The sequence below is a fragment of the Rhinopithecus bieti genome, unplaced genomic scaffold (assembly GCF_001698545.2).
Source record: "Rhinopithecus bieti isolate Rb0 unplaced genomic scaffold, ASM169854v2 scaffold_18644, whole genome shotgun sequence".
Lineage (NCBI taxonomy): Eukaryota > Metazoa > Chordata > Mammalia > Primates > Cercopithecidae > Rhinopithecus > Rhinopithecus bieti.
The window spans coordinates 1,088,628-1,111,321 of record NW_016809656.1 but is presented as its reverse complement, the minus strand read 5'-3'; the positions used below and the strand labels follow the sequence as shown (position 1 = coordinate 1,111,321).

Sequence of the window (22,694 nt, the reverse complement as noted above, 5' to 3'; positions counted from 1 at the left end):
TTCGAGACCAGCCTAGCCAACATGACGAAACTCCATCTCTAAAAAAAATACAAAAATTAGCCGGGCATCATGGCACTTGCCTGTAATCCCAGTTACTCAGGCGACTGAGGCAGAAAATTGCTTGAACCTGGGAGGTGGAGGCTTCAGTGAGCCGAGATCGTGACACTGCACTCCAGCCTGGTTGACAGAGCGAGACTCCATCTCAAAAAAAAAAGGGGGGGGGGGGGTGTCAGGGATAAAGAATTGTTTTGGTTTTGGTTTCTTTAATGGTGGAAAATTTTACTGAAGTATTTTATATGAGCTGATAGGCAGAAGCCAATTGAAACAAGAAAGTGGAAAATTCTAAAACTAAAGGACAGAACAAGGATCAGGGAGGGTTGAGACAGGATCCAGAGTACAAGCAGAGGTGTTTGGTGTGAAAGGAAACTTGAGCGCCTTTCTCTGAGATAGGACTATGATAATGGAGGCTTATAGGAAGAAGCTAAAGGGCTGAAATATAGCTGTAAGAAGAGAATAGTCAGCAAGCAATAGATGAATAATTGCCTTGTCCAGAACACCTAGAACATGGATATATGAATTCCCACTGTTAATAGTTGCATATAAAAAGAAATACTTCTTGACTGAAAATAAGAGAGAATTTTGAAGAACATGTACACACACACACACATACACACACACACACACACACACACACGTTGCGATGGACTGAACGTTGTACTCCTACCCCACAATTCATATGTTGAAACCCTAACACCAGTGTGATAGGAAAGGAGGCCTTGCAAGGGAATTAGGTCATGCGGGTAGAACACTCATGACGGGACTAGTGTCCTTGTAAAAGAGTAAGAGCCCCCACTCTCTTTCTAGCACGTGTGGACATAAGCAGAAATCTACAACCTGGAAAAGGACCCTCACCAGAACCTGATTACTGACACCCTGATTTCAGACTTCCAGCCTCCAGAAATGTGAGAAATAAATTTCTGTTGTTTATAAGCCACCCAGTACATGGTAATTTGTTACAGCAGCCCACACTGAGTAAGGCGCACGTGCATATACGCACGCACACACATGCACGCACACATACACACACATTTATAGTTGACCCTTGAATGACACTGAGGTTAGGGGTACTGTTCCCTGCACAGTTGAAAATTCACGGCCGGGCGCGGTGGCTCAAGCCTGTAATCCCAGCACTTTGGGAGGCCGAGACGGGCGGATCACGAGGTCAGGAGATCGTAGACCATCCTGGCTAACATGGTGAAACCCCGTCTCTACTAAAAAATACAAAAAAAGCTAGCCGGGCGAGGTGGCGGGCGCCTGTAGTCCCAGCTACTGGGGAGGCTGAGGCAGGAGAATGGTGTAAACCCGGGAGGCGGAGCTCGCAGTGAGCTGAGATCCGGCCACTGCACTCCAGCCTGGGCGACAGAGCGAGACTCCGTCTCAAAAAAAAAAAAAAAAAAAGAAAATTCACATGTAACTTTTGACTCCCCCCAAATTTAGTTACTAATAGTCTACTCTTGACCAAAAGCCTTACCAATAATATAAACAGTTGATTAACACATATTTTGTATGATAAATGTATCATATGCTATATTCTTACAGTAAAGTAAGCTAGAGAAAAGACAGTGTTATTAAGAAAACCATAAGCAAACTAGATTTACTGTTCATTAAGCAGAATTGGGTCAGCATAAAGTTCCTCATCCTCATTGTTCTCCCTTGATTAGGCTGAGAAGGAGGAAGAAGAGGAAGGGTTGGTTTTTCTGTCTCAGAGGTGACAGAGTTGGAAGGAAATCTGCACATAAGTAGGCCTGCACAGTTCAAACCTGTGTTGTTCAAGGGTCAACTGTATTCTTCACTGAAACCCTAAGGGTGTTGCATGTTGTTATTTAGATAAGTCATTACAATTCAAAAATGTGAGGAGAAATTTACTTCTAGAAATTTTACAACCTGGCTTAGGAAAGTAGTTCTAACTCTTCATTAAGAAATAATTCCATTTAAAGATTCACCCAAACAACATCTGTATGGCAGTCTAATGAAGTAGCATGTAACAGCTGTAAACACAGTAAAGTGTTTCTGGCAAAACATATTTTGAATTAAATACAGTATCAAAAATGGTTTTTTAATAAATATGCTTATAGTAGATGCTCATTCTTAGAGTTTGAACATTTAAAGCAGTTACTATTAGGCTATGCTTTATGGTTATTAAATATTATAATTCAACATGTGATTAACTAAAAGGGAAAATAGGAAAAATAAAGTGCCTATTAAAAATACATTTTCTCTGTATATTAATAGCAAAGGTGTGTTGACGGAGTGGGACTGGCTTCTGTTTCTCTGACGTCCCTGGCTCTTTGGAGCTGTGTGGTCTTGCTCTTCTGTTTGCTTTTCCTGAGAAGCTCAGCCATCAATGTAGCATGACTGATTCTGTTGTCATTCTTATCTCAGAGCACATGTCAGGAAACCTTCCTGGACTCTCTGATCTAAAAGAGCTTTTCTCCCATTCAACTACTCAGTTGCTCAATAGTATCTCTTGGTTTTCTTCAGAGCTTTTGTTATTAACCAAGATTATCTTTGTCATCCATTTGTGTTTTATTTGTTTATTATTTGTATTCCTAACCTATAATTCTGTAAGGGCAGGTACTGAGTGCCTGGAACACAGTCAGCCCTAAATAAATATTGCTTGATTAATGAATGACCAAAATAAAATAACATATGTATTCTGTATTTTATAGTTGGCAATTATAAAAATATTTGTTTAGTTGGCTAAATGAATAACATATGCAGATTTTCCCTACCGCAGGGAATTGGAGATGGTGAGGCCATGAGGGCTACTAATAGCACTCACATTCTCTGAACCAAAGTAACTGAACCTTGACATGTTGATATACTGGTTTGTCCAAATCAGATATAAGACATATTAAAAGCAATGTAGTTCTCATTATGCTCAGTAGTGATTTTGAATTATGTAGTGTTCTTACCCTAATATTTTTCTTTTTACAATTTGTAAGTAACTTGTACACATTCATGGCAGTGTTTTGTGCATGCTAGGAGCATCTTGTCTATGTGCCAGTGTACAAAATATTTTGAGAGCTGGTGCTCAAAGGTTACCTTTGTTTGTAGGAAAGCAGGTGTTCTAGGTAGGCTGAATAACCAAAGCTATAATTTGTTGATGGAAGAGAAGATGATCAATGTGTCTTTATGTCCACAGTGCATTGTCAGTACCTGATATAGTGAATCTGATCTCAAAATTTTCTATCAAATAATAGAATTAATTAATAAAGCACATAAATGGTATTATTTAACTGGCCTAACAAGGCCCTATGTAATGTTTGCCATTTATTCATATAATTAACTTTGGTAATATAGATTTTTATAGGGTGATTATGATGATTATTTTCCCCAAAGTATCCTATCAATAATTTAGGCATCTCCCACCAGAAAAATAAGACTAGATCCCTTGTTTGTCAGTAATTCCAAAAAAGTGAAGAGACTTTCTTAAGCCAATGTCATGGTTTTTCACAAGTTAGGCCATTCTTTGCAAACTTCACATATCTACCACTATTTCTTCTTCAGCTTACTATACTGTTCGCTCTTGCCGTTCTTTCATCTTATGATAAAAATAATGGAATTAACGGATGTTGTTTGTAGGATATGTTTTTTACTTCCAACACATAAAGATTACATGGGTTGACTTGTGTTTACCATAAAGATGTTGAAGTCCTAATTCTTTTTTAAAAACTTAATTTAATTTAATTTTGTGTTAGTCTATTTTCATGCTGCTGATAAAGACATACTAGAGACTGGGAAGAAAAAGAGGTTTAATTGGACTTACAGTTCCACATGTCTGGGGAGGCCTCAGAATCATGGCAGGAGGTGAAAGAAACTTCTTACATGCTGACGGCAAGAGAAAATGAGGAAGAAGCAAAAGCAGAAAGCCCTGATAAGCCCAGCAGATCTTGTGAGAATTATTTACTATCAGGAGAATAGCATGAGAAAGACTGGCCCCCATGATTCAATTGCTTCTCCCTGGGTCCCTCCCACAACATGTGGGAATTCTGGGAGGTACAATTCAGATTGAGATTTGGGTGGGGACACAGCCAAACCATATCAGATTATATTTTTATTTCTATAGGTTTTGAGGGTAACAGGTGGTGTTTGTTTATGTAAGTTCTTTAATGATGAGATTTTGGTGCACCATCACCCGAGCTCTATACCTTGTACCCAATTTTAGTCTTTTATTCCTCACCCCTCCTGCATTTTTCAAGTCCCCAATGTCCATTGTCTCATTCTTATGCTTTTATACCTTCATAGCTTAGTTCCCACTTATGAGTAAGAATATATGATGTTTGGTTTTCCATTCCTGAGTTACTTCACTTAAAATAATGGTCTCCAAATCCTTAAAGAACTAAAGGTAGAACTACCATTTGATTCAGCAATTCCACTACTGGCTCTCTACCCAGAGGAAAATAAGTCATTTTACAAAAAATATACTTGCACATGCATGTTTGTAGCAGCACAATTTGCAATTGCAAAAAATATGGAACCAGCTCAAATGCCCATCAATAGATAAGTGGATAAAGAAATATATATGGGATAGCATTCTTTCCATAAAAAGGAATGAAATAATGGCATTTGAAGTCCTCATTTTTTTTTGTACCTATGAATGTGAACTTATTTAGAAATAGGGTCTTTGATGATGATGAGGTTAAGATGAGGTTCCTAAGGTGGACCACAATCCAGTATGACTGGTGTCCTTATGAAAGAGGAAAAGTTGGACATAGACACAGATGCATTTTACAGGGAAGATAATGTGAAGACACATGAAGAACATCATCTATAACTAAGAAACTAGGAGGGAGGCACAGAACAGATTCTGTATCATAGCGCTTAGAAGGCACCAACCCTACCTACATCTTGATATTGGACTTCTAATTTCCAACTGTAAACTACTTAAACAAATTCATTGACTTGCAGTGGATGATGGTCTATATGGCAGCCCTACAAAACTAATACAGGGAAAAAACTAACTGAGAATCATGAGTTAGATAGTAATAACTGATGTGAGCCATTTAAACATGTCCAGTTGGTATTAGGGCTTCAAATAGAAAAGGATCTTCATTAATGATTAATTTGCAAATCACTTATTTTTATGTAAATCACTATAGACAAAATTGAAAAGAATTTCGGGAAATATAATTCACCTATTACCATAGGTTAACTTTTTGCCTGCATGTTGACTGTTGTGAGTTCCTTCTTAATCTAACCTTAGATTTTCCCATTGGGATGGTACCAGTCAGCACTTACATTAAATATGAGTTTTTCTAAGTTTCAGGAGCTTACTGAGAGGTGTGTTTGCTCACAGCATGTGGGTCTTCCACTCCAGGCCTCAGATTAACTTTGACATAACAAGCTCTGTAGCTGCTTGCAGCACAGCACAGCACAGCAAAGTGCCCTCTTCTATTTACCCTTTCTTCCGTTATCCTTTTTATGGCGAGAGACTGCTTTCCTCTTTACCTGTGGCACTGTACACCACATGTGACTTAGATTTACAGTCCAAGTAAGAAATTATAGATGTGTGATGTGTACATATGCCTTATGAGATTTTTAAAAATCAATCAGGACAAGGAGTCCATGGTATCCAAATTGTGCATCTTTCATCAAACCCGTTCCTTCATGCCACTCCTTGTTTCTTTCTGATCAATGCCATGTGAAATGGAAAGGATTTTCTTATTAAGCAATGTCATAACCTCCTTCCTAATTTTTATATAATCTGAATAAATATAATCTAAAGCAAGTGAGCCAAGAGAGACAGTATCCACTTCTTATTTCTAAAAAGAAAATTCAGAGATTTTATCACATCATGGATTTTGCTTTAACTGCATTTACACAGCTTCTGTTAGAATGATATTACTTAGACTGCACAGGGAAAGCTAAATCTAAGAATTTATGTTAATACTGTGGCAATCAGCTAAATTATTTAGAACTAAATTTGTTAAAACATTAATAACATACTCTTTTTATAAAACAAGATTCAAACAATTCAACAGGATATATTTTTTAAAAGTTTCTCTTCACATCTTCATATGACCATAAAGCATATGATAAAAATTGCTAAGATTGTTTTCATTATTTTTTTGCGGAAATTATGCAACTATATTATATACAGTATATTAAAGATTTTTCCTATTTATACATCGTTTATATTAAGTGTATTAAGTCTCTCCTTTGTTAAATGTAAATTATTGTTTTAAAACAAAGTATGTATGCTAGCTTCACAGGGAAAAATCACTATCTAGCTAGTTGGGATAAGTTTACATTTAATCTGAATCCTAGAAAGTTGTATTTGTTTAAGCACGTTATTGGCCTCTAATTTTTTTAATTTTATGATTGCTATTTATACCCTTAGTTTCATGATTGCCTCCTACTGAATATATTGTAATACATAGAAGATACTAAAAGTATACATTTTTAAAGTTGGATCCCCTTTCATATAGTGACATATGCGTGTTGCTTTATGGGTGTGCTATCAGCTTATTTTGCCAGCCCCTCTGTTCGATGATTCTCGATGGACTTTAAATTGTTTCTTTCTTAGTCATTGCGATCGTATATCAACATATCTTGCATTGACATTGAATATTGGTACATATTTGAGTACATTATAGAATATTAATACAATTAAAATCAGTATGTCAGTGAACACACATGTTGTAGATTTTTGATTGCATATTTTTAATTTACTCTTCAAATTTGAATGGCAGTTTACACTTGTACAGCAGTGTACGAGAGTTTTCTTTTCCCATACCTTAGAACATCAGGGAGTATTAAATATTTTATTCTTGGATAATCTGTTAATTTTTAAATGGTGGGTTTAATTAGCATGTTTAATTTTGTAAGTATGAGTAGGGTTGATCTGGATTGATTTTTTCTGATTGTTACTTTTATGCAACAAGATTCTCAAACTCCTCATTTGGAAAAAATGATCCATAGAAAACAACAGTTGATTTTTAATTTTATACATCAAAGCAAAACAATTCCAAGATTTTTTTTTGTTCTGACACCATTAGGAACACAGATAAATATTATTGAAAAAAAAAAAGTCAACAATAATGGAAACAATAAAGCAGAGTTGCACTTTTAGAATTATCTTTTACAACTCTCATCTTGTTTTGTAGTTCGATATCAAAACAGTTATCATATAATGAACTTCCAGTTACCTTTTAGTAAATGGCACAGAACAGAATTGTGGACTTCTCCTACATGTCTCCATAATAGGACTAGAGGTAAATTGATATTCTGGAAAGTTCTCAATGGCCATGTTATCAGAACTAGTTTTATGATGTAGAATGAATGTCTGGCTTTCTACATTATAGGGAGAAAAATTCGATTTTCGGTACTTACTTTCAGCAATTAGGACTACTTGCAGCTTCATGAAAGCAATGGAAATTTTCATTAGTTTAGTAGAGAAAAAAAAGGGGGCGAAGAAATCTTAGGCTTAAGTAAGAGTAGAAAAGAAGATGACAAAGGTATTTTTGTTTTTTTTTTTTTTTTTTTTTTTTTTTTTTTTTTGGACGGAGTCTAGCTCTGTCCCCGGCTGAGTGCGCGTGGCAGATCTCAGCCACTGCAAGCTCCGACCGGGTTATGCCATTCTCCTGCCTCAGCCTCCCGAGTAGCTGTGACTACCGGGCCGCCAGCACCTCGCCCGGCTAGTTTTTTGTAGAGACGGGTTTCACGTGTGTAGCCAGGATGGTCCCTCGATCTCCTGACCTGTTGATTCTGCCCGTCTCGGCCTCCAAAGTGCTGGGATTAAAGGCCTTGAGCCACACCCGGCCAAGGTGAATTTTAAGACATGGAAAATGACATATAGAATGTTTCCATGTCTAGATTGTTTTGTCAATTTGAATTTTTTACTCATTCAAAAATAAAGATAATGTTCATATCAATTAATGTATTAGGAAAAGTGGGTAATTAGATGTCACATGTTCCAGAATTTTTTCCAATTTTGTGTTTAAACTTTGACTTTTGTCCAACTTTTACTTCTGAAATAATTTGTTTTGCTATGGGGCTTCTAGGTGTTGTGCCATACTTTTATAGGCAATAATGATATGTTTAGCTTCTAGAAACTCTAACGCATTGTAACTTAAAGTCTTCTATTTCAGAGTAAATACTAAAGATTTTTCAGCTTGATATGTATCATTATGAGAAACATAGTTTACATGACACCATATATAGAGGATACATGTATAATGGAAACATGGTGGATATTTCTCCCCTTTTTATTACAACAAGATTATCTCATTTCATTGTGCTCACTTAATTTTGCTGCTCCAATACTGCAATTATTTTTGTTTGTTTGTTTTTTACAAATTGAAGGTTGTGGCAATCTTGCATGGAGCCAGTGCATTGGCTCGATTTTTCAATAGAATGTGTTACTTGGTGTAATTCTTGCAGTGTTTAAAAAAATTATTATTATTATATCTGTTAGGTGATCTGTGATCAGTGATCTTTGAAATTATATTGTAATTGTTTGGGGTGCTATGAACCATGTTCTTAAAAGATGGTGAACTTATTCCATAACTGTTGTGTGTATTCTGACTACTATCTGGCTGTTCACCTTTCTCTCTCCCTCTCTTTGGGCTGCCTATTCCCTGAGACACAACACTATTGAAATTAGGCCAATTAATTACCCTACATTGGCCTTTAAGTGTTCAGGTGAAAGGAAGAGTGTCACATCTCTCACTTTAAATCAAAAGCTATAAATGATTAGGCTTAATGAGGAAGGCATGTCAAAAGCCAAAATAGGCTCAAAGCTAGTCTTGTGCCAGATAGCCAAATTGTGGGTGCAGAGGTAAAGTTCTTATAGAAAATTAAAAGTGCTACTCCATTAAACACACAAATGATAAGGAAGCAAAACAGCCATGTTGCCGAGATGGAGACAGTTTTAATGGTCTGGATAAAAGATCAGACCAGCCACAACATTCCATTAAACCAAAACCTAATTCAGAGAAAGACCCTAATTCTCTTCAATTCTGTGAAGGCTGAGAGAGGTAAGGAAGTGACAGAAGAAAAGTTGGAAGCTAACAGAGATTGGTTGATGAGTTTTAAGGATGAAAGCCATGTTATAACATAATAATGCAAGGTGAAGCAGCAAGTGCTGATGTAGAAGCTGCAGCAAGTTATCCAGAAGATCTAGCTAATACGATGGATGAAGGTGGCCACACTAACAACGTATTTTAATTTTAGACAAACAGCATTGTATTGGAAGATGATGCACTCTAGAAATTTTACAGTTAGAGAAAAGTCAATGCCTGATTTTGAAGTTTCAAAGACAGACTGACTCTGCTGTTAGGGGCTAATGCAGCTTGTAATGTTAAGTGGGAGTCAATGCTCATTTATTATTCCAAAAATTCTAGGACCCTTAAGAATTGTGGTAAATCTACTCTGCCTGTGCTCTGTAAATGGAACAACAAAGGCCTTGGTGGCAGCACATCTATTTATAGCATGGTTTACCAAACATTGTGGAGAGCTACTGCCCAGAAAAAATGAGTCCTCTTAAAATGCTACTGCTCATTGACAATGTAACTAGTCACCCAAGAGTTCTGATGGAGATGTACAAGATGAATGTTGTTTTCATGTCTGCTGAATACAACATCTGTTCTATAGCCCATAGATCAAGGAGGGATTTCAACTTTTAATCTTATCATTTAAGAATACATTTTTTGCAAGGCTATTACTGCCCTGGATAGTGATTCTTCTGATGAATCTGGCAAAATAAGTTGAAAACCTTCTGGAAAAAGCTCACCATTTTACATGACATTAGGAACATTTGTGATTTATGGAAGGTCAAAATATCAACATTAACAGGAGTTGTAAGAAGTTGATTCCAGCCCTCTTGGATGAGTTTGTGGGGTTCAAGACTTCAGTGGAGAAAGTAACTGCAGATGTTGTGGAAATAGCAAGAGAACTACAATTAAAGTAGCGCTTTAAAGTATAACTGAACAGATGCAATCTTTTTTTTAATACTTTAAGTTCTAGGGTACATGTGCACAACGTGCAGGCTCATTACAAAGGTATACATGTGCCATGCTGGCCCGCTGTACCCATCAACCCATCATTTACATTAGATATTTCTCCTAATGGTATCACTGCCCCCGCCCCCTCCACCCCCCAACAGGCCCTGGTGTGTAATGTTCCCCATCATTTGTCTGAGTGTTTTCATTGTTCATTTCCCACCTACAAGTGAGAACGTGTGCTGTTTGGTTTTCTGTCCTTGTGATAGTTTGCTCAGAATGATGGTTTCCAGCTTCATCCAGGTCCCTGCAAAGGACATGAATTCATCCCTTTTTTTGCCTGCATAGTGTTCCATGGTATATATGTGCCACAGTTTCTTAATCTAGTCTGTCATTGATGGACATTTGGGTTGGTTCCAATTCTTTGCTATTGTGAATAGTGCCACAATGAACATATATGTGCATGTTTCTTTATAGTAGCATGATTTATAATCCTTTAGGTATATACCTAGTAATGGGATCGCTGGGTCAAATGGTATTCCTAGCTCTAGATCCTTGAAGAATCGCCACACTGTCTTCCACAATGGTTGAACTACTTTACACTCCAACAGTGTAATAGCATTCCTATTTCTCCACATCCTCTCCAGCTGGTGTTGGTTCTTTGCTTTTCCTGATCGTCTCTAACTGGGTAGATGGTACTCTTCATTGTGGTTTTGATTTGCACCTTTCCTCTGCATGGCCAGTGATCGATGAGCATTCCTTTTTCACCCTGTCCTGTTGGCCTGCATAATGTTTGCTCTTTCGAGTAAGTATCATGTTTTTTTTTTTTTTTTTTTTTTGAGACGGGGTCTTGCTCTGCCGCCCAGGCTGGCAGTGCAGTGCCGCTCTCAGCGCTCACTGCAAGCTCCGCTCGGGTTCACGCCATTCCTCGCTGCTCAGCCCTCCCGATAGCCCCTGGCGACTACACGCCGGCGCCGTCGTCGCCGCCTAGTTTCTCTTGTATTCTTCTTAGTAGAGACGGGGTTTCCACCGTATTAGCCCAGGGGATGGTCTCGATCTCCTGACCTCATGATCCCGCCTGTCCTACCGGCCGGCTTCGCAGGCTTGCGACGCGCCAGCCAGTACTTGTTCATATCCTCTGCTACTTTTTGATAGGTTGTTTTGTCTTTTTTCTTTACCATTTTTTAACTCTCTTTGTACTTCTGGATTCTAGCCTTTTCAGCATGGGTTACCGATTGCCACCATGTTCCTTCTCTTCTCTCATTCTATAGGTTGCCTGTTGACTCTGATGTTAGTTTCTTTTACTGTGCGGAAGATCTTTAGTTTGATTAGATCCCTATAGTCTATTTTGGCTTTTGTTGCCATTGCTTTTGGTGTTTTAGACATGAAGTCCTTGCCCATGCCTATGTCCTGAATGTTATTTCCTAGGTTTTCTTCTCAGGTTTTTATGGTTTTAGGTCTAACATTTAAGTCTTTAATCCATCTTGAATTAATTTTTGTATAAGGTGTAAGGAAGTGATCCAGTTTCGGTTTTCTACATATGGCTAGCCAATTTTTCCAGCACCATTTATTAAATAGGGAATCATTTCCCCATTTCTTGTTTTTGTCAGGTTTCTCAAAGATCAGATGGTTGTAGATGTATGGTGTTATTTCTGAGGCCTCTGTTCTTTTGCATTGGTCTATATCTCGAACAGATGCAGTCTTATGATAAAACTTGTATGGATGAGGAGTTCTTATGGATGAGCAAGGAAAATGGTTTCTTGAGATGGAATCTACTGGTGAGGATGCTGTGATCATTGTTGAAATTACAACAAGGAATTTAGAATGTTGCATCAACTTAGTTGATACAGCAGCAGCCATTGTGAAGACAGTGTGGCGATTCCTCAAAGACATAAAGACAGGAACACCATTGGAACCAGCAGTCCCATTACTGGGTATATACCCAAAGGAATAGAAATCATTCTATTACAAAGACACATGCATGCATATGTTCATTGCAGCACTATTCACAATAACAAAGACAAGGAATCAACCTAAATTCCCATCAGTGATAGACTGCATAAAGACAATGTGGTAGATATACACCATAGGATACTGTACAGCCATAAAAAAGCCATAAAAAAGAATGAGATCATTTGTTTTGCAGGGACATGGATGAAGTGGGAGAACATTATCCTTAGCAAATTAACACAGGAATGGAAAACCAAATGCCACATGTTCTCTCTTAAAAGTGGGAACTAAATGATGAGAACACACGGACACTTTGAGGGGAACAAAACACACTGGGGCCTTTAAGAAGGTGGAGGGTGGGAGGAGGAAGAGGACCAGGAAAAACAACTAATCGATACTAGCCTTAATACCTGGGTGATGAAGTACCTATACAACAGACCCCTATGACACAAGTTTACCTGTTTAACAATCCTGCACATGTACCCCTGAATTTAAATTAATTTTTTTTTTTTTTTTTAAATCAGCCACAGGGTTTGAGAGGGTTGATTCCAGTTTTGGAAAAAGTTATACTGTGGGTTAAATGTTGTCGAATAACATTGCATGCTACAAAGAAATTTTTCATGAAAGGAAAAGTCCATTGATGCAGCAAACTTTATTGTCTTATTTTAAGAAATTGCCACAGCCACCCCAGCCTTCAGCAGCTACCATGCTGATCTGTCAGCAACCATCAACATTGAGGCAAGACTCTCCATCATCAAAAAAATTATGACTTGCTGAAGGCTCACATGATTTTTTTTTTTTTGCAATACTTTAAAATTAAGGTGTGTACATTGTTTTCAATATGATGCTATTGCACATTTAATAGAATGTACTACAGTGTAAACACAACGTTAATACGCACTTGGAAACCAAAGAGTCTGTGTAACTTGCTTTATTGTGAAATGCACTTTATTGGGGTGGTTTGTCACTGAACCCACAATATCTCCATGGTATGCCTGTAATTTACCAATGCTTCTTATATACTACATTTTAAAAGATAACAATATTCCAATGAATATCTGTATTAGCACTGCACTTACTGAAATAATGTAACCTTCCCAGACCTGGTTATAAAATGGATTGTAAAATACTATGGTACTGGAAATAACTTTCAAATCAAGCTGCAACAGCTCAGTTTGGAAGTGTGGGGGAGGGAGTTAATGGCAGGATATGGCAACCATTTCGTATATTGGTTTTTTTCTTTGTAATGAAACTATTTTCCAAACAAAACTTACCTCAGAAATAAGTAGTTTTTCTCATCAAAAGCTGGAGAACTCTCCAAAACTGCTTATATCACATAATTAGCATTTTCTCTATTTTCGCAGGAGGCATCTGGAAGAGAATATTCAAAGAGTATATAATGAACCTAAACTCAGGAATGTATAAAAATGTGTAACACTTATAAGAACAGAAATTACTGTATATGAAGAAATATAGTTGATGACTTCACAAATTAAACTACAAAAAAAGCAGCTTACAGTGAGAAATGAATATTCTCACAAGCTGTCAGTTTAAGAACACAGTGCTTATATATAAAGTATACATGTTTATGACACATAAGATGTTTCACATGTATGTTGTTTTTGCTTGTTTGAATTTCTTGTTCATTTAAAAATAAAGATAGCGTACATATTGATATGAATGTTAGCAAAACTGAGTAATTATACATCACGTTTCATTTTTTGGGGATTATATAGGCTTGATTTGAGTATTTGAGACCAAGCACATAGGCATATGCTTATATACTTTAATAGTTGTATTTACACCATAAGGCAAGGAACAGACTTTAAAAAGTAATGACTCACTCTTTTATGAAAGCTAGAAGTGCTTTTGTATAGTTTTGCACCTACTGATTTTATTAAATGTGGAGGTGACTTGCTATAGTTTTCTTTAGTTTTGTATTCCTCAACATAATGCCATATTCAAGTATGGAAAGAAAAGATTTTGTCAAATTGGCACTAAAAGATGTAAGAAGCAGAATGCAGAATATTCTTGGTCTCAGGAGTTTAAACAGGTAAGAACGCAGAATTAATGGGTCTATTGAAATTAGGCAGGAACTGATGAAAATTTTAAAATATCTTCCAAAATGTTAGGAAAATTATAAATAAATTTTAACATTACAGATGAAGGCTTAAAGATTTTAACATGTAAAAGGATTTTATAAATTATTTTAAAATGCTACTCTCTCAATAGAAAATCAGTCAAAGGACAAAAACAACAGTTCAAACAAACATTTGTTAAAAACTACAGAAAGCTAATGTGCACCATGAAAGTGTTCAAAATCAAATATAATTTAATACTCAAAGAGATGGCTGTTTATTAAAGTAATACATCCTTTACAAATGATTATGTGTACTTTTTCTCTCCAGGTTAGATTGAAATTGACACACTTATACATTCCTGGTGTAAGTATACATTGAAGTAATCATTTCAGGACAGAATTAGCCAGCATACTAGTAGGCTTTCAATGTCAATACAGTTTAACCATGTGACTCCATTTCTGTTCTAAGCATATATGCACACATAAAAATTAGAACTTGCATTTACTATAGTATTATTTAAAAATAAAATAATCTAGATGTCCAAATATGAGATTATCAACATTATGATATACCATAACGATAATACAGTTTTCATGCATCAGTTAAAATAATATTTTAAATATTATTATAATATTTTACAAATAATGTTTTAAAAATAACGTTAGAAAATATTGGTTACATTTTGTTGAAATAAAATTTGGGGAACAAAATTTATATACCAACTTAAATTTTTTTTTAACTTGCTTAAAAATTTTGAAAGAAAATTTATCCAAATATTATGTGTTAATCTTTGTAAATTGAGAAGCTTTTTTTGCAATTATAAAATGAGCATATATCATTTTTAAAATTCTTTGTTTATTAATTAAGTTTTGATTGAAAAGTAAAAATTATATATGTTTGTCATGTATAACTTTTTGTGAAATATGTATACATTGTAGAATGGCTACATTGAGCTAATTAGCATATGCATCACCTCACATTTATCATTTTTGCAGTAAGAACACTTAAAATCGCTTTTGCAGTTGTGATTTACTTCACATTTTGTACTTTATTTGCAGTTTTCAAACATGAGTGTGTTTTACCTTTAATGTTGGAAAAGTATAAAAGACTATTACAAAAATTGTTTATGAATCAGATATAGGATTCACATATGAAGAAAGCAGAAAAATGTGCTAAACAGCCTGTTATTTCATTTTATTTTTATTTTATATAAAATCAGAAATGTATAAACATAAATGTTCACTTGATAATTTTTCATAAATATTTTAAATTACCCTTTATCTTTTAAAAAATTGTTTAGCATGTCAGTGTCAGCTATGCTCAATTTTTCCCCTGCTTTTATTCATCCATATTATGTGTTCTTTGGATTTTGCCCATGCATACACTCCCTTTAAAGCTTTCATTTAAAAAACTTTTAATCAATTCGAGGGCAGTTTATTTGTTGACTTTCACATTAGTATAAAATTCTACTATTTATGCTATTAATTTTATTTAGGATCTGCCAGTCACTTAGAAGAATCAGTGATATGCATGTAACACCTGTAAAGTAAAAATACCCATGAATATTGAGTCCTTTCTCTGACCTGTGGCACAATCAGTACTGCGTGTTTCTTTTTGCTTTTTATTTGATGAAACTGCCAGTAAATACATTTAAATATATTCAGTATTGACCAACATTTTTCTTACTTTTTAGAATGTAAGCATTAAAGTTTACTATAATCATTTTGAAAGCAGTCTGACTAAATTTATAGTCTCACTTTTTTTTTCTCATGCTACAGATATTTCAATTAGAAAATGCTTTGGCTTTATGATATATAATAAAATATCTTTGAGTTCCTAAATTTGTCCATTCTAACTTAATATTATATCTATAACTCAGATCTACCACATGAGAGCAAATTATGTAACCCCAACTAATTTGCCATAAGAATTAACAATTGGGCTTAATCTCCTTCAACTTATTTTAACAAGTGTCTTTTGTTAAGACAGATGCTGCCTCAAGTTCACTTTCCTTGCCCCTGCCATCAACCTTTGTGAAACATGTTTCTACTTCCACTTCTGTGTCTCTGCCTGGCATTTCTAATGAATATCTTCATCATAAGTATTTTACAAAACCATTCTTTAGTGTTACAGTGATCTCATGGTTGATTCCAATATCCCTGTTTGTTTTAGGATTAAGACTACTTACTATTAATAATGAAAGATTATTGACCGCTCGTTCGCTTTGACGCTCTTTGGTGTTTGCTTTCTGGACAGTCCTCTCTTTTTTATGTCACATACTCATTGTGCTCATTGTCACCACCACTTCTACAAAACCTCGCACATGTGGCAGACCAAGACTGATCCTGAGCTTCTTAGCTTTCTACTTCCACCTACCTTTCTCTATAGCGTTTTTATCAAACTATATTGAGAAATGATTCCCAGGTATTTTTTCTACTCCGAATCTTGTTTCTTCTACCCAAATCTGTACTTCTTGTATTCAGTAGTACCCACAAATGAATGTTTACCACTACTTCAAATCTATCTTAAAATATGGATTTCCAGCATTTTCACTTTCAGAAGTTTATTCAACACACAGATTGTACAAATTTGCAAACATATATACACAAAGATAATCACTGGATCATTATTTTTAATAAGTAATGAAAAAATCTGAAAGTTCATTAATGGAAAAATGGGTAAATGAGGTTATTGTATATACATACATGAAATTCTATTCATTAGGAAAAATGACAAGGTAAATCTGAGCTGGAAAGATGTCCATGATATGAGGCAAAATAAAAAAATAGGTAACATAACAAACAGTACAGTGAGTAGCAGATGCATGTCAAACTCTTAAAATGCTGCTTCAAAGGTTTGGATAGGGGTGGTAAATTTATTTCTTAAAATGTTTGTGTGTGTGTGTGTGTGTGTGTGTGTGTGTGTGTGTGTGTGGAGATATATATACACATACAAACAATATCCCCATGGAAGCACTTTTATCCTACTTTTCATCCATTGCAAAACTTCACAGAAATCTTGGTTATTTTTATGTACAAATTATCACTTGCTAAATTTATATGTGTCATGCACAACAAAAGTTTAAGCCAAATATCCTTGACTTTGTCCAGCCAATCATATAGCCCTTGTAACACACACCCATATACACACACACATACACACACACACAAATACCCATACCTCTACTACCTTGGAATAACACAGACTCCTCTCTATAACTTTGCTTTAATATCATACTAGAAATGCTGTTCTATAGAGTACTTTGTGTTTTGCACACTGCTCAAATTTCTTTCTCACTGGGCCAAATGCAACAACAGGCAACACTTTAACTTTATCCAGACAGTACCAGTCATTGTTTCAGGATACAAAATCAGTGTACAAAAATCAGTGACATTTATTTGCACCAATAACATTCAAACTGAGAGCCAAATCAAGAACACAATCCTATTTACAATAGCCACAAAAAGAGTAATATACCTAGAAATACAGCTAACTGAGGAGGTGAAGGATTTCTACCAAGATAGTTACTAAACACTGCTGAAAGATATCAGAGATGACACAAACAAATAGGAAAACATCCCAGGCTCATGGATTGGAAGACTCAATATCTCTAAAGTGGCCTTACTGCCCAAAGGCTACAATAACCGAAACAGCATGGTACTGGTACAAAAACATTCTTATTTTAAAAATTTAGTTATCTAAACATTCCCAAAACTACTTGTGAGTCAAGAATAATATTTTAAAAGGTCTTAGAATTTCTTAGCAAAATATTTATCACATAGTTTGACTAATTACACAGAAATACTTTCAGTACTTCAATATTATCTGAATAGTTGAAGTTTACCATTAAAATATTTTGATATCACAAGACACACGATTGCTTCAAAATATTCTACTTTGAAATTACATCAGATAACAATGTATAACTGGATACTTTGCTTAGCGTAATATCATCAGTTAAATAAAAATGTTATAAGGAAATTTTTATTTATCAGAAGGTACCTTATAAAAGTTAGATGCACAGTCATAATGCAAAACTTAATTCTACCTTTAAACATCATTTCATGAACTCAATGTTAGGAAATATATGTCCTCTTCTTGCCAGCTCTAACTTTTTCTCTCAGAAAATCATGGCTTGAGTGAAGAGGCTGAAGAATTCTAACAACACTGAGTCATAATATCAAACTTGAAGTAACAATGCTGTAATAAACATAAAGTGACAGCACATGGCCAATATACCCATGCACAAGGATTATCCTATGTAATGGCTGGATGTGACCTTAAACAAGTTACTTTGGGGATACTGGAGAATATCCACTGTTCTGTCATATATGCTTTAGATATCACAGTAGTTTAATATATCCTAATATAGTACATTTCACAGATCCACCTTTAACTTATAGACCTTAAACATTTTATACAAAAGAATTTACTACAAGTACTCAGATAAAATAGAGTAATAGTATGAGGTAAATGTTGCTTCATAATTCGGTTTGTTGTTGTTTCATATACACTGTACTACTTATTTTAAGACTGAGAAATTAAATTGAGCTTTGGTTGGATTTTGTTTTACTTGTTAAACTACCTTTCATCTCTTTTCAGTTACTACCTGAGTATATTTTCTAATGTCAGTAAAATAAAGAAGTTCTTTCTTAGAAATTGATGAGATAAAATGGAAAATTCAGATTTGTGAGCTTTTATGTATATGATGTCTACATATATATATATATACTGAGATGGAATCTCTTGTCACCCAGGCTGGAGTGCAGTGGTAGTTGGGATTACCCACCCCAGTTGCTGTACCCAGCTCCTTTTTGTATTTTTAGTAGAGATGGGGTTTCACCATGTTGGCCGGGCTGGTCTGGAACTCCTGACCTCAGGATGTCACTATAAATTAATATTATTTTGATCTTTTCTGCAAATTATAGGATTAATGCAATATCATTCATGTAACAGCTGTCAAAGTCTTGAGCTATAATATTGTCCTCTTGCTGAAATTTAAAACTTTTGAGTCTAACAAAGACCTCATCTTCTTCAGTATTTACATTTCATTATAGGTTAGATATGTACCGAGCAAGCAGTCCTCAAATTATAGTTTGCCTTTATTGGACTTACTAAAAACTAATTTTAAAATTCATTAATTTTATGAATTGTGGAATTTTAAAACAGAAATATTACATATATTTCACATAACAAGTTTTAATAAAGTTTTACAATATTAAAATTATTATTTTTCCACTTTGCAGTAATAAACTTAGAAAATGGAAAGGACATTAGTTACATGGTTTTCAAGGAAGTATAAATATAAATATGCTTATAAGTACATATACATACCTATATGCATACATGTTAAAAGTAATTTTAACATTCATTTGTTACATTTTATTATTTAACATTTTGCACATCCTAAATGTTGAAATAGATATTTACATAACATTTATTGAATAAATTTATACCATGGGGAAAAAAATCAAAAGATTTTGTACATGGGGAATTTATTATTCAGATGAAGATATCAGAAATATCAAGTTACATATCTAAAGAGTGTACTAATCTATAATTTATAGATTTTTTAAAGTTTCAATTTTTCCCATTATTGAATTGCATATTATTGAAATTATTTTGAGTAATTAAATAATATGCAATTATCAGTGAAGGAATAAGATTCATTACTTTTAGTATCCCTGCAAATCATGTTGAATATGGTCAGATGGAAAAACACATAAGTTTTGTTTTCCTGTGGTCATATCACGAGGCAGCCTTGCCTTCAGTCTGGACACTACTCCTGCCAGACAGAAGTTAAACTGCTTTTGTTCAAGAAAGCTAGCCCATGGGAAGGAAAAGACACGGATGGCCTAGAAGAGCAAGGATTGTGCTGCCCTCGGTGAAGTGGGTTCTTGGAATTTATAGACAGCTGTGGAGAAGCTTCTGTGCACGGAGCCTCCTCTGTTCTCCCAGACTGCAAGAGTCACTAGAGGACCTTAATGGGGTGTTGTGTCTAGACTTCTGATGGGGGTGTGCATCTGAAGACTGAACCTCAAGTTCAGTACTTTTGGAAGAGCAGCAAGGGTCCTATTGGCTAGATTTAGCATGGGAGAGTGGACATGATGATCAAACCAAAAAGACATGACTGATGAGAACCTTCCTTGAACTGAAAGCTGATATCTTTTTCCCAAGATTTCTGTAGTGCATAAGAAGCCAGAGGCACTTTTTGCCCTTAACAAAAGGGAAAGGGCCACTAGCTAGGCAGGTGGGTGTTCAGAACCCTATGAAACTGATTTAGAAAATGGAAAATACAAAAGGTGCACTTTATTTTTCACCTGAGTAATGTAGAACAAATTTCTACTCATTGAAAGGGCCTTGTTAAGTGGAATGTGTTAACAGCTTCCTCAGTGAGAATGTCTTCTGAAATGACAGTAGTGGGTTACCACTTTCCTCTGTCCATTCCTGAGACCACAGAGGAGATCTCGCTGGCAGAATATCAGGGACTCTGCTAATGAAGCCTCCTTAGTGTTCAATGTGATCATTTCAACACAGTTCTCATTTCTTCAGTACTGATCAGTCCAAAGCAATTTAAAAATAATTGTACCTTCATTTCACATTAAAACATTTTTGGCCGGTCACGGTAGCTCATGCCTGTAATCCCAGCACTTTAGGAGGCCGAGGCGGGCAGATCACAAGGTCAGGAGATTTAGACTATCCTGGCCAACATGGTGAAACCCTGTCTCCACTAAAAATACAAAAAGTAGCCAGGTGTGGTGGCACATGCCTGTAGTCCCAGCTACTCAGGAGGCTGAGGCAGGAGAATTGCTTGAACCCAGGAAGCAGAGATTGCAGTGAGCCGAGACCGTGCCACTGCACTCCAGCCTGGTGACAGAGCAAGACCCCATAAAAAAAAAAAAAAAAAAAAAAAAAAAAAAAAATTCAATTTAAGAAACATGTTAAGGGAGGTTAAATCACTTGCTGAAGATACAATATTAGTAAGCAGGCTCCCAGGAATTGAATGAAGGGTTATGTGACTGTAATGCCTATACTGGAATTTCAATCATTATAAATTGATGGACAATTAATCTTATCAAATTTTTGGCAAATACTGAGCAAGGATTATTCATGTGAGAAGGTCAGTCTGCTTTCTAGGGACTCATTCTGTCTCCATTCTTAGATACCTAGAGCGGTTTGGTCCCTCAGGTCTGTGGCTTCTCCGGGGAAGCATGCCTGAACTCCAGCTATATAGCCAGAAGGACTTTCGTGCTTCATTTCTCTTAGTCTTGTTTCTCAGCTTCCTGCACCTGAAGGCATCCATTTCCTGAGGCATACTTTTGTGTTTGATGTTTTCATTTCCCCTTCCTCTACTTTGTTTCCACTGTCTTCTGTTCCTCCTCTTCTTCCGGATTATTCTCCACTTTAGATCTCAGTGCCTGCCTGGGAGAGGACTGGGTTCTCTTCGTTCCTTTGTACTTTGATCGTCAGCCTCTATGATTTCCTCCCAGTGTCTGTGTCCCTTGATTCCCTCAAATGCTAATAAGCAGCGGTCACTCTACCAGTGCTTGGTTGGCTTTACTGCTGAACATTCCGTATGGAAAGGGTCCCAGCTAAAAGCAACATCTAGGTGTGATGCTCGAGACACTAAGGTTTGGGAAAACGATTGCCTGTGGTTTAGAAGAGCATCTTTCTAAGGGCAACATTCAGTATGTTTTATCACCAGTAAGGCACTAAATAGAAACTGGCTTTAGGGCCAGAGCAGAGTTCTTAACTTCTTCTATGCCAAGGTTATTTGCCAAATCTTAAAGAGGATAGGACAGAGAAAGCCAGGAGAGATACTAGTGTGGCAGAGTGGTCACTCAGGAAGTCTGGAAACCAAGTTTTACCAGTTGGTAGAAAACTATTACATACTTTAACAATTTGTGAAGCTGTACCAGTGAGAATTGACTGAATATAAGGTCTAACTCTTACATGTCTCAAAAACAAAATGTAAGAAATTACTGTGGAAAAATAGTTAACTAATATCAAACTTGTTGATAAGATGCTGAATATTACATGACCTTTTCACAGTTTGCTTTTTAACATTTGATGACATAACTTAATTTTTAGAAATTAAAATCATACTTGAGTCAAAAGTCTATAGGCTTATTTTTCTTTATTCATTTTTTGTCCTGTAATCTTTCTGATGGTGGTATATCAACAATCTGAAATTAATGCAAATTAGCTTTCCCCTTGATGTTGCCCTCAAAATGTGGAGAATTCCAAAGTCTCAAAAATCTGTAATTTTCCAGTTCCACATGTTATTTTCAAAAGGAGCTACCCAAACAAATAGAAATCAAAACGACCTATGCCTGTTCTCCGCTGGATTTGTGTATCAGTAGCTTCAAATCCTATTATATGTAAATGACAATAAAATCTTAGGTTGCTATTCCCGTGGCTCCACAGCAGAGACAGCTTTCACTCTAGGAATCTCTAAAAGTAGGAAGTGACTTCCCTAGAGCATTTGGTAAGCCCGTCAAACCATAACCACTTTCAAAGTTGAGTAAGTCATTAGTTTTGTGACCTATCTAGCTTTAAAACATGGAAAACTGGCCAGGCGCGGTGGCTCAAGCCTGTAATCCCAGCACTTTGGGAGGCCGAGGCGGGCGGATCACGAGGTCAGGAGATCGAGACCATC

General features: G+C 35.8%; 1 protein-coding gene and 1 long non-coding RNA gene across 2 annotated transcripts in view; one reads left to right on the top strand and one right to left on the bottom strand.

Moving 5' to 3' along the window:
- LOC108540772 (uncharacterized) overlaps positions 1 to 18,174 on the bottom strand; it is a 21,679-nt gene extending 3,505 nt beyond the window's left edge. Inside the window, exons 1-2 of the long non-coding RNA XR_001888759.1 lie at positions 18,084 to 18,174; positions 13,229 to 13,325 (exon numbers count right to left, since the gene is read on the bottom strand). This is a non-coding gene — a long non-coding RNA (uncharacterized LOC108540772). The remainder of the gene's footprint in view (positions 1 to 13,228; positions 13,326 to 18,083) is intronic.
- The window catches only part of EPHA6 (EPH receptor A6), a 960,105-nt gene that overhangs the window by 243,279 nt on the left and 694,132 nt on the right, over positions 1 to 22,694 (top strand). The gene's annotated exons all lie outside the window — the stretch shown is intronic.